This window comes from Spermophilus citellus (genome assembly GCF_964194105.1).
Source record: "Spermophilus citellus genome assembly, chromosome: 3".
NCBI classification, from domain to species: domain Eukaryota; kingdom Metazoa; phylum Chordata; class Mammalia; order Rodentia; family Sciuridae; genus Spermophilus; species Spermophilus citellus.
The window spans coordinates 88,927,402-88,936,097 of NC_138184.1; the positions used below are offsets into that span (position 1 = coordinate 88,927,402).

Consider the following 8,696-nt stretch of genomic DNA (forward strand, 5'->3'; position numbering starts at 1 on the left):
AAGGACCCACAAGACAAATTTACAGAGACTCATCCGTTCCTTTTTTTGCAACATGTTTATTGAGAGGCAATTGGGTTCCTGCCTCATAAGAGCTCAGTCTTGGGGAAGCAGTTTCTGATGGGGTTTGGGAGATGTGAGCAATTTAGAGAGCACAGTCAAGGTCCCAGGGAAAGCTGAGGTGGTTGGCATTTGAACTAAGCTGGGCAGTGCTGGATGGCAGGCTAGATACTCTGCCTGGGCAAATGCACTGTAACTAGGAAAGCCTCAGGTTCTGCAGTGGCCGGAGAGTGAGACAACCAGGACATGGTGAGGCTTTGGAGTGGGCCGCAGGTGAACCATTTTCAAGGGTTAGTACCCAAACCACATGGACAAGTAACGGTGGTGCCGGGAGGCTATGGCACAGGAATCGTGTCTGCTCACCTGCTGCAGGGCCTGACTGCCAGGCTCAAGGGGGATGTTGGAAGGAGTCCAACCACATTTAGGCCTGAGTTATCCCAGGGTGACCAGGAAGGAGCCAGCTTGCTGGCAAGGCAGGGCTGGATCTGGTGCCAGTCTCTCAGTGGCACCCTAAGGTTGGCAGGGGAAGAGGGGGCCAACCAAGGATGGAGTAACTGTGCCATGAAAAGTGAGTTTGGGGAGTAGGGGTGAGAACCACTTACCTTTGCAGGGGCCCCAGGCTTCTCCCCTCCAGCTGCACCCAGCACCCTGAAGCTCAGGGAAAGACAGGGACAGGAAGAGAGAACTCACTTAGGCTCATAACACCTGGTTAACAATACACACCATGGAAGGCTGCTGACATTTCTCAACATCCTCAGACCTCAGTATCTTCATCCTTCATCCACTCTTCGTCCTAGAAATGTGGCTATGATCTCTGCAACAGAGCAAGCCTGCACAAAACGCAAGGGAGGAAAGGAGCAAATACCAGCATTCTCCTGCCTGGGCCCAGGGAGAACAGCTGCCACTAGCCTGAGACTGCCTACCCACCCACCCCTGCCTGGTCAGAAGGCTGGCAGAGCCCCAGCCCCATCCAGCCTGGAGTGTGTTTGATTTGGACCCAGGACTCATGGTAATGGTGGGGCTGGATATGTAGCTAAAAATACCCAGGAGCCTAGCCAGCTGCTCAGAACTTCCTAAGAGGAGGCCTGCCAGGCTAAGCCAGCTGCAGAGCTGGGCACACCCACCCAAGAGGCCTGCTCCCTCACCTGCAAGATGTTCTGAGGACCCAGACCCAAGTCAATCTCCCGCTCACCAGGAATTCCTGGAGAGTTTTAGGAGGGAAAGAAAAAATCTTTAGGCTGATTCTTGCTGCAAGAGCTGGGGGACACAGAAGCCCCAAGGATATACCAGGTGGCCTTTGTAGCCACAAGGAAGCCTCTGCCATAGAGAAGCCAACAGGAAAACGGAGCAGGGGTGTGGAGGGTGCTGATCCACTTTGATCTTTCAGGGCAAAGTCCAGCCAGTCCAAGTTAGGATGGGGCACCCACTTCCCTGGGTGTTGAGGCACCATAAATTATTTAACCACCCAATGATTAAATAACAATGGAAGATAAAGATCCCAGCACCCCCAGCCCAAAGACAGGAGCTTTAAGCTACTTCCGGAGGGCCCAGAGAAGCCAGGTGGCTAAGCCAGGATACCTGGGAGAAGCAGGCTGTCTATCCACCTGGCTAAAGGACTCCCTCTAGGCCTCAGCAGCCTATAAGCATTAGAGGGCAGATGGAGGATGGGTAGGTCACCTCTGGAGTACAAAATGCTCCCCTCATAAGCCAAGGTGGCATGTGCCTATGGTCCCAGCTACTTGGGAGGCTGAGGCAGAGGCTCACTTAAGCCCAGGAGTTTGAGGCCAGCCTGGGCAATGAAGTGAGATTCCCTCTCTTTAACAAAAATTTAGAAAGAACTCAGAAGGTTACCTTCTAACTTCCTCCTTCCAGTTCACATAGGCAGGAACTGAAAGGTAGTCACAAGTTGGCTGGAGAAAGCATTGGGGTCAAGAGATCCTATATGGTGGGATGTCACTCTCCCCAGTCCAGACATGTCATCGGTCTCTACTGTGAGGGTCTAAAAGGTCATATTCAGCACTAGGGTTCCTGGTGCAGGGACCGGAAGAGGTGGGACACTAGCCTCTCAGTAGTAAGGTTAGTCCAGCCTCCTCCCAGTCCTGGAAACCCTTCCGCTGGCGTGGCTTTCTCTCCGCTTGCTTGGAGCAGGCCCGCCCCTAGCTCACTGGGTGACTGTGGGTGGAGCACCTCTCTTAGAACCAGGAGAATGACAGGAGGACAGGCTGCCCCGCCCCTCCATGTCCCAGGAGAAGGGAGGTGGGGACAAAGAAAGAAGAGGGAGGTACTGGAAAGTCAGAAGCAGGGAGAGGCACAATCCTTCCACGTTGCTCTGAGCCATCTCTACCTTCCAAGAATCACATCCAGACTATAGTTTAGCACCTTCTTGCTTCGTGAGGGTCCAAGGGCAGGAGTGGAAGGACTGGCTGTTAGGCCAGCTGGGAGGGGAAGACATAAATCAATCATTTAGGCATCTGAATCAGGGGGAGGTAAAGACCCCAGTGAGTCAAGGGAATTCAGTGAGGTTATCATTTAAGTGACTAAGGTATGGGCATCAATGGGAACTACAGCAACTTCGTCAAAGCAATTTCAGTCTCTTCCTTCACTAGGGCTGGGGGGTAGGACCAGTGGGGTACAGCCTGGTCCCTGCACTGGTCTCTTTAACAAAAATTTAGAATGGGATCAGTGGGGTACAGCCCCACTTCCAGCAAAGGAGAGGGATCAAGGGCAGCTCATCTGGGACTGGAGACCCAGCAGACCCTCACCAGGAGAAGCCAACAGCACCGTGCTGTCTACTTCCAACCAGACAGCTCTTGTGCAGTGATGCCAAGCAGACAGCTGGCACCAGAGGGAGCCCAAAATAACCCAGACAGCTGGGGCGACAGGGTGCCATGGGCCCAAGCACTGGGCTGAGAGTCAAGACACCTGGAACCCATCCTGGCTGAGCCAGTAGTGGCCTCCTGACCCTAGGCAAGTAAGTCACTTTTCTTTGGGCCATTGGTGGGTGACTCCAAATCATGATCCTATCAGAGGTTTCTACCAGCAGCCCGGCTCTACCAGAGACTAGCAAGCAGCCTTCCTAAGGAAAACATTTTTCACTCTGCCTGGAGGCGTCCCCGTGTGCTTTAAAAGGTGGGCTGGCAGGGGAGGAGCTCTGCAGACAGCCCAACCCCCACGAGGCAGCCACTCCCAGCAACAACCCAGATCACAATGGAGGCTGAATATTGTGAAGCTGGCTGGGGAGGACGGCCCCCTTAATCGCACTTAATCCTCCCACTGGCCTTTCCAGCATGCATCATTACCATCATTTCACAGGGGAGATGCTTGCCCAAGGTCACCCGCACCATGCAGATTCCAACCTCCGGCTGTCTTAGAGCCTCCCTTGATTAAGTACCAAAATGCCTACAACTAAGTTCATAGGATCCCCCAAGTCAGTTTAGACGGCACACAGGGGTGGGGGAAGGGCAGGGCTGCTTCAATTTGCAAGCCAGGAGCCAAGAGCAGAAGCACCTGGACCCAATCGGTTAGGTCATCACAGTCTAAAGCAGGGGTCAGAGATCAGGGAGTACACCATCTCCAGCCATGGAGCTTCCAGGACGGTTAGGAGGGCTGACAACCAAGGTCAGCTGGTATTAGAATACAGCTGCACCCACTGAACAACTGCTGCCTGCCAGGCACCTCAACACCCCAGGTGCTGCCTAGCACAGAGGGTCTCAAAACATGTTGGCTGAGAACTTGTTAGAAGTGCAAGTTCTCACACTCCACCTGAACCAGAAATCCAAAGACCGGGGACAGTTGGTTTTAATGAGTCTCCTGCGGGATTCTGGCCGTGATCTAGCCCCACTTTTGTGGAGGAGAAAAAGGGACTCAGAGACCCTGTAACTCATGCAAGGTCACAGCTGGTAAACAGCCATTGAGGTTTCACACTAGAAATCAGGTTATACCTGCCTGCCCATTGGGGAGCAAGGAGGATACCCTGGAAAGGGCAGGAAGAGTCCCGGAAACCTCTGGGAAAGCTGGCCCAGATCTCATGCCTGTCTCTTCTTCATCTCACTAGCAACCAGACATCAGAGGTGGCTCATATTGAAGGCCGGAAGAGGGGGCTGCGGCCAGGACGTCTCAGAAGCTAGAGGCATCCAAGGCCCTCCCCCCACCACAAACACACAACTGGGGAATACTTGCAAGTGCAGCCTCTAGTTAGCTGCTAAATTCAGCAGAGTTGCACGCCCCAAATGCCTGACAACAGAAGCTGACAGGCGGGGCTGGATAGACCCAGCAGGCCGCCCATTTCACACACAGTCGCCGCATCTGTGTGGGGGAGGGGCCGCAGAACCAGCCCAGCGGGTTTGGGGATCCCAACCCGCCCTCCCCGGGCGTCAGGCCAAAGCCCCCAAATCGCCCTCACAGCCTGGGAAAGGGTTCTCACCTACCTCAGTGGGAGGACTGTCAGTCACACTAGGCCTGCTCCTGCTGTCCAGAAGAAAGGATTGTCCACTCTGCGGGGGTACCAAGACATGGCCCCTTCTCTGGTCAAGAATCTGGGGAGAATAATTTCGAGGGCCTGTTACGGCAATCCCCAACGCGTGTCAGAGAATTAACTGACTGGCCAAATGCAAACCGACAGGGTCTTCAAGGCGGAAAGGGAACCTCACAAATGCTACCCCCCCTTCCCAGCTGCCAAGGCGGCCCTCACCCAGGAATAGACGGGGGGTGGGGGTGGCTGAGTCACCTAGGTTCAGCCCCGGCGCCGAGCTGCTGGAGGCAACTTATCTGCATTTCCAAAGGCCCGCCCAGTCGGCATCCCCTCCCCCAGGAAGGCCAAGATCTGAGGCTTTACCCCCTAGGCGCTGGGGGGATCCCGGGGAGGCCCACTCGGCTTTCCCAGGCCCCAACCCCCACCTCATGGCAGGAGAGCTGGGTCGGAGGGGTGTGCCCAGGGCGGCCAAATGGGGAGTCCGCGGCCACTGCGAAGGCCTTGATGTCCCTTGTGGGGACAAAAGGGGGAGACCCGCCCCTCTGGTTCGGCTATCAAAGGGCTACTGCGAGGCAGGGCCCCGATGCCAAGGCCCGGGTGGGCGGCGGGGGGTGGCCAGGGGTCAGGGCTGGGCCACGGGGAGGCCTCCGCGCCGGCTCCGTGGCCCTTTGCTACTGGCTCCCGCGCGCGAGGGAGGAAGGGCCGCGGCAGCCGGCCAGGTAGCTAGGCCGCCTCGTGCCCGCGTGGGCCTCCAAGTCCCGGGCCGCTGCGGAGAGCCGGGTCCCCGCCCCCGGCGGCCTGGAACGCGGGCGGCGGCTCGCCAGACCTTCCCTCCCCTCCTCCAGCCTGGCGCTCGGAGGCCGCCACCGCCCGAGCCGCAGGCGGCGCACGAAATGGCGCCCGCCTGGCCGCCGCGCCCTGAGGAGTCGAGCGCGGGAGCCGCCGCGCGCGACGCCCCCGAGGCCCGCGGCCCCCGAAACGGGCCCTACGTGCCGGGCCCGTGTCCCCGGCGCCATGCCCTGCGGGATCTCGGGTCCGAGCGGGCCTCGGGCCCGTCACCCGCTCCAGGCGCCCAACCAGCTAGGAAGCAGGGGGAGAAAGGAAGAGAAGAGCGGCCGCCATTAGCCAGCGCAGCCCTGGCGGGCCGGGCCCGCAGCCCCAGCCCCAGCCGCAGCCGCAGCCCGGCCCAGCCCGCGGCTCTGCTGCTCGAAACCTGAAAATAAAACTCGTGTTTGGGAGGGAGGAGCGAGCGCGGCCGGGAGGACAGGCAGCGCGGGGCTGCAGGCGGGAGAGATGCTGCGTCATGGTGCCAACATGGACGCCGGCCTTTTGTCCTTGCTCGCCTGGGAAGTACAGGCGCGCCCCGGAGCCCCGGAAAGCCGGCTTCGGGGTGCAAAACCCCCACAATCAAGAGGGAAGGAGCCCCTCGACCGGGCGGGGAAGTTTCCTCGTTTTTTGAGACCCTGTCTCCAAAGCACTTCGATGTCTTCTCCCCACCAAGGCTCGACCCTGGGAGAGCCCGGGGGACGAGCGCAGGCGGCTCTAGGACGCCCGAGCGTCGCTGGGGAGACCCTCTTCTGGCCTCTGGGGCCCAAGAGGCAAAGGGGTCTTAAGAACCCCCCTCGTCCCCGCACTCCGCTCTGGCTGCCAAACACAAAGCTCCAGAAACCTCCTTCTCCCCTCAGCTCCCAAACACTTGCAGCCCTTGGCCTGCTCAATAAAGGATTTCCTCGAAGGGGCAAAAGGCACTTTTTTTTTTTTTTTTTTTTACTTACCCGCTCAGCCAGATGCCATGGAGTCTAGAAGCTGGGCGGTGGTTTTGGAGACATTATTATAAAAAACACTTTTTTGATTGATTAGTTGGGAAAATTTGGGTTTATGGAATTGTCTTTTTTGTTGTTGTTACCTTTTTGTAAGTTATACTCTCATGGCATTTTCTGCTTCCTTCCACGTCTGCATTTTCCAGAGTTGGGTTGGCAAAAAGTCGGCTTCGCAGAGGACTGTTTACTGCTCTGGATATAGCAATGGTGTGATCGTCATTAAGAGACAAAAGGCGAAAACACACAGTCAAACAAAAGGCAAAAGCGCAACAGCCATCCCAACCACCATAGAAAATACCACCGAGTTATCGTTGGTGTTTGGCTCGAACCAGCTAGGACTTGTTTTCCAGTTTTAATCTAGTTTCCTGTGACCGCTTTAGTCTTTCCACACAAAGAGAAGGTCTTCCTTTCTCTCCCTATTCCCCCACCCCAAGAAGAGAAAAACAAGAGCTGTTTTTCTTCAAATAGATCGATTTTCAAAGAAAGTGTACACGTTACTGGGAAGAAAGCTGACTAGCATTTATTGCTGTAAACATTTTCAAAAGCTTGAAGGTAAAAACCTTAGCTTTATAAAAGCAAAATCGTCTAAAAGCATTTTAACTGGCTTATATTAGACAAGAGAGACAAAGACATACATGCAGATGAAGGTTCGAAAAATTAAAGGACATCTCAGCCAACATTTACATGAAAACTGCACTGCGTAAGGACAGAATGGATTGGGTACTTACAATGTAAAAGGTTTTTAAAAACTTAAAAGAGTAACAACTGCTCACAATTTTTTGTTGTTGCTGCAATTTCGCTAATCCTAAAACTATACATTTAAAACATTACCTTGTTAAAAAGAGAGAAGGAGTTAATAAGATGGCCAGGTATAAGTGTTTAATAGAGGAAACTATATTTAAAAATTTATTGTTCAAAGAGAATACAGATTAAGACAGCTCCAAGCTCCCCCCACCCACCCAAGAAAAAAAAAGAGGAAAAAAATTAAATATGTCATTTACTTAGGTTTTTTGGAATTCAAAACTGTTAACTGCTGACATTAATGGTGTGCTATGACCTAGTTATACAAGACAAAGATGGATTCCAAGTCATAAGGAAAAATCCAGATCTTTTTAAAAGGTCTTCTTCATTCTTCCAATATTGAGTCCTTTAGCCTGTTGACAAATGTTAAACAACACATTCAGGCGTCCTGAACTGGATGGTGGAGTCAAAGGAAAAACATTCCCCACTTGCAACAAAGGAAAAACCCACTTGGCCATTTAATTCCATTGCAGAAAAATGGCTCCCCTCATCTGTTGGCCTCTCCTTGGTGTCTGATGAAGGATGTTTTGAGATCAGCGTCTAATAACTCAAGCCCTATAGAAGCCACACGCTGATTGGCTGCCGCGCCCTGCCGCCCTGCTCCAGCCAATTACCTACCCACGGCCAAATTACAAACCCCGAAAAGAGCCCCAATATGAAGTACACGACCACGAAGCCCCAACGAGACGGTTCGTTCGCCTGAGCCGCCCGAGAGGAGAGGCAGAGGGGGCTGCAAACGCGTCCTCGCGAAGCCCGGGAGCCTCCGAGTTGAACTCACAAAATGGAAGCCGCGCTCTGATTGGTCACCACCACTCCCGGACCTTTAATAAAGAAAGGGGAAGGAAAAGATAAATGCAAAAAAGGGGGACTCTCTTTCGTTGGTGGCTGGAGCCGGGGGTGTGGGGGGAGAAGCATGTGTTCAGGACAATTACAGGGCGCTCCCCTCCAAAAATAAAAACAGAGAAAATAGCTCCTATCACTCAGGTCCAGACGAGGGCTGCATCCTCCCAGGAATGTGAATGCTAATGTGGTTAAAATCCTGGTTTCCCTTCCCCAGCTCAGCTCCGGGGGGGAGGGGGTCGCCGGGCAGAAGAGGAAGCCGGAGCGGAGATACCTCGATTGCAACTCGTCTTAGGTCGACGTCTGCCTCCCCCCACGGCTCCCAGCGTCTAAACACACAATCGCCTTCCCCAAAACTCATCTTTTCTCCCCGAGTCCCCACGCGCCCACCTCCAGTCTTGGCAGTTTGGAAACAGTTTGGGAGGCCCGAGGCGCACGCCGTGGCGGCCGCGGCTCGGAGAGTAGCCCCAGCCGCGGGAGATAGAGCCAAGGGAGACCCCCCCTCCCCCGCCAGCCAAGCCCCCCACCTCAGTCCCAGCAGAATAAATAAATTAAAAGGCCTTCCCCCCCGGGAGGGGGGAGGCAGTGTGGGAGCGCGCGAGTGAGGGGTGGGGGGCCGCTGGGGCCCGGGGCTTTGGCGGCGCAGCTGCCGCCACCGGGAGAGTGCCTGGGGAAGCGGCGAGGAAGGAGAGGGGAGGAGGAAGAGG

The 8,696-nt window shown here is 55.0% G+C and overlaps 1 long non-coding RNA gene across 1 annotated transcript; it reads right to left on the reverse strand.

Annotated features, from left to right (window-relative positions):
• Nucleotides 1-465: 465 nt before the first annotated feature.
• On the reverse strand, nt 466-8,657 carry LOC308645998. Its single transcript, XR_014021295.1, has 3 exons — nt 8,380-8,657; nt 6,435-7,970; nt 466-4,592 (listed from the first exon to the last, which is right to left on the reverse strand). It is a non-coding gene; the product is annotated as an uncharacterized lncRNA (long non-coding RNA).
• Between the last annotated feature and the right edge of the window lie 39 nt (nt 8,658-8,696).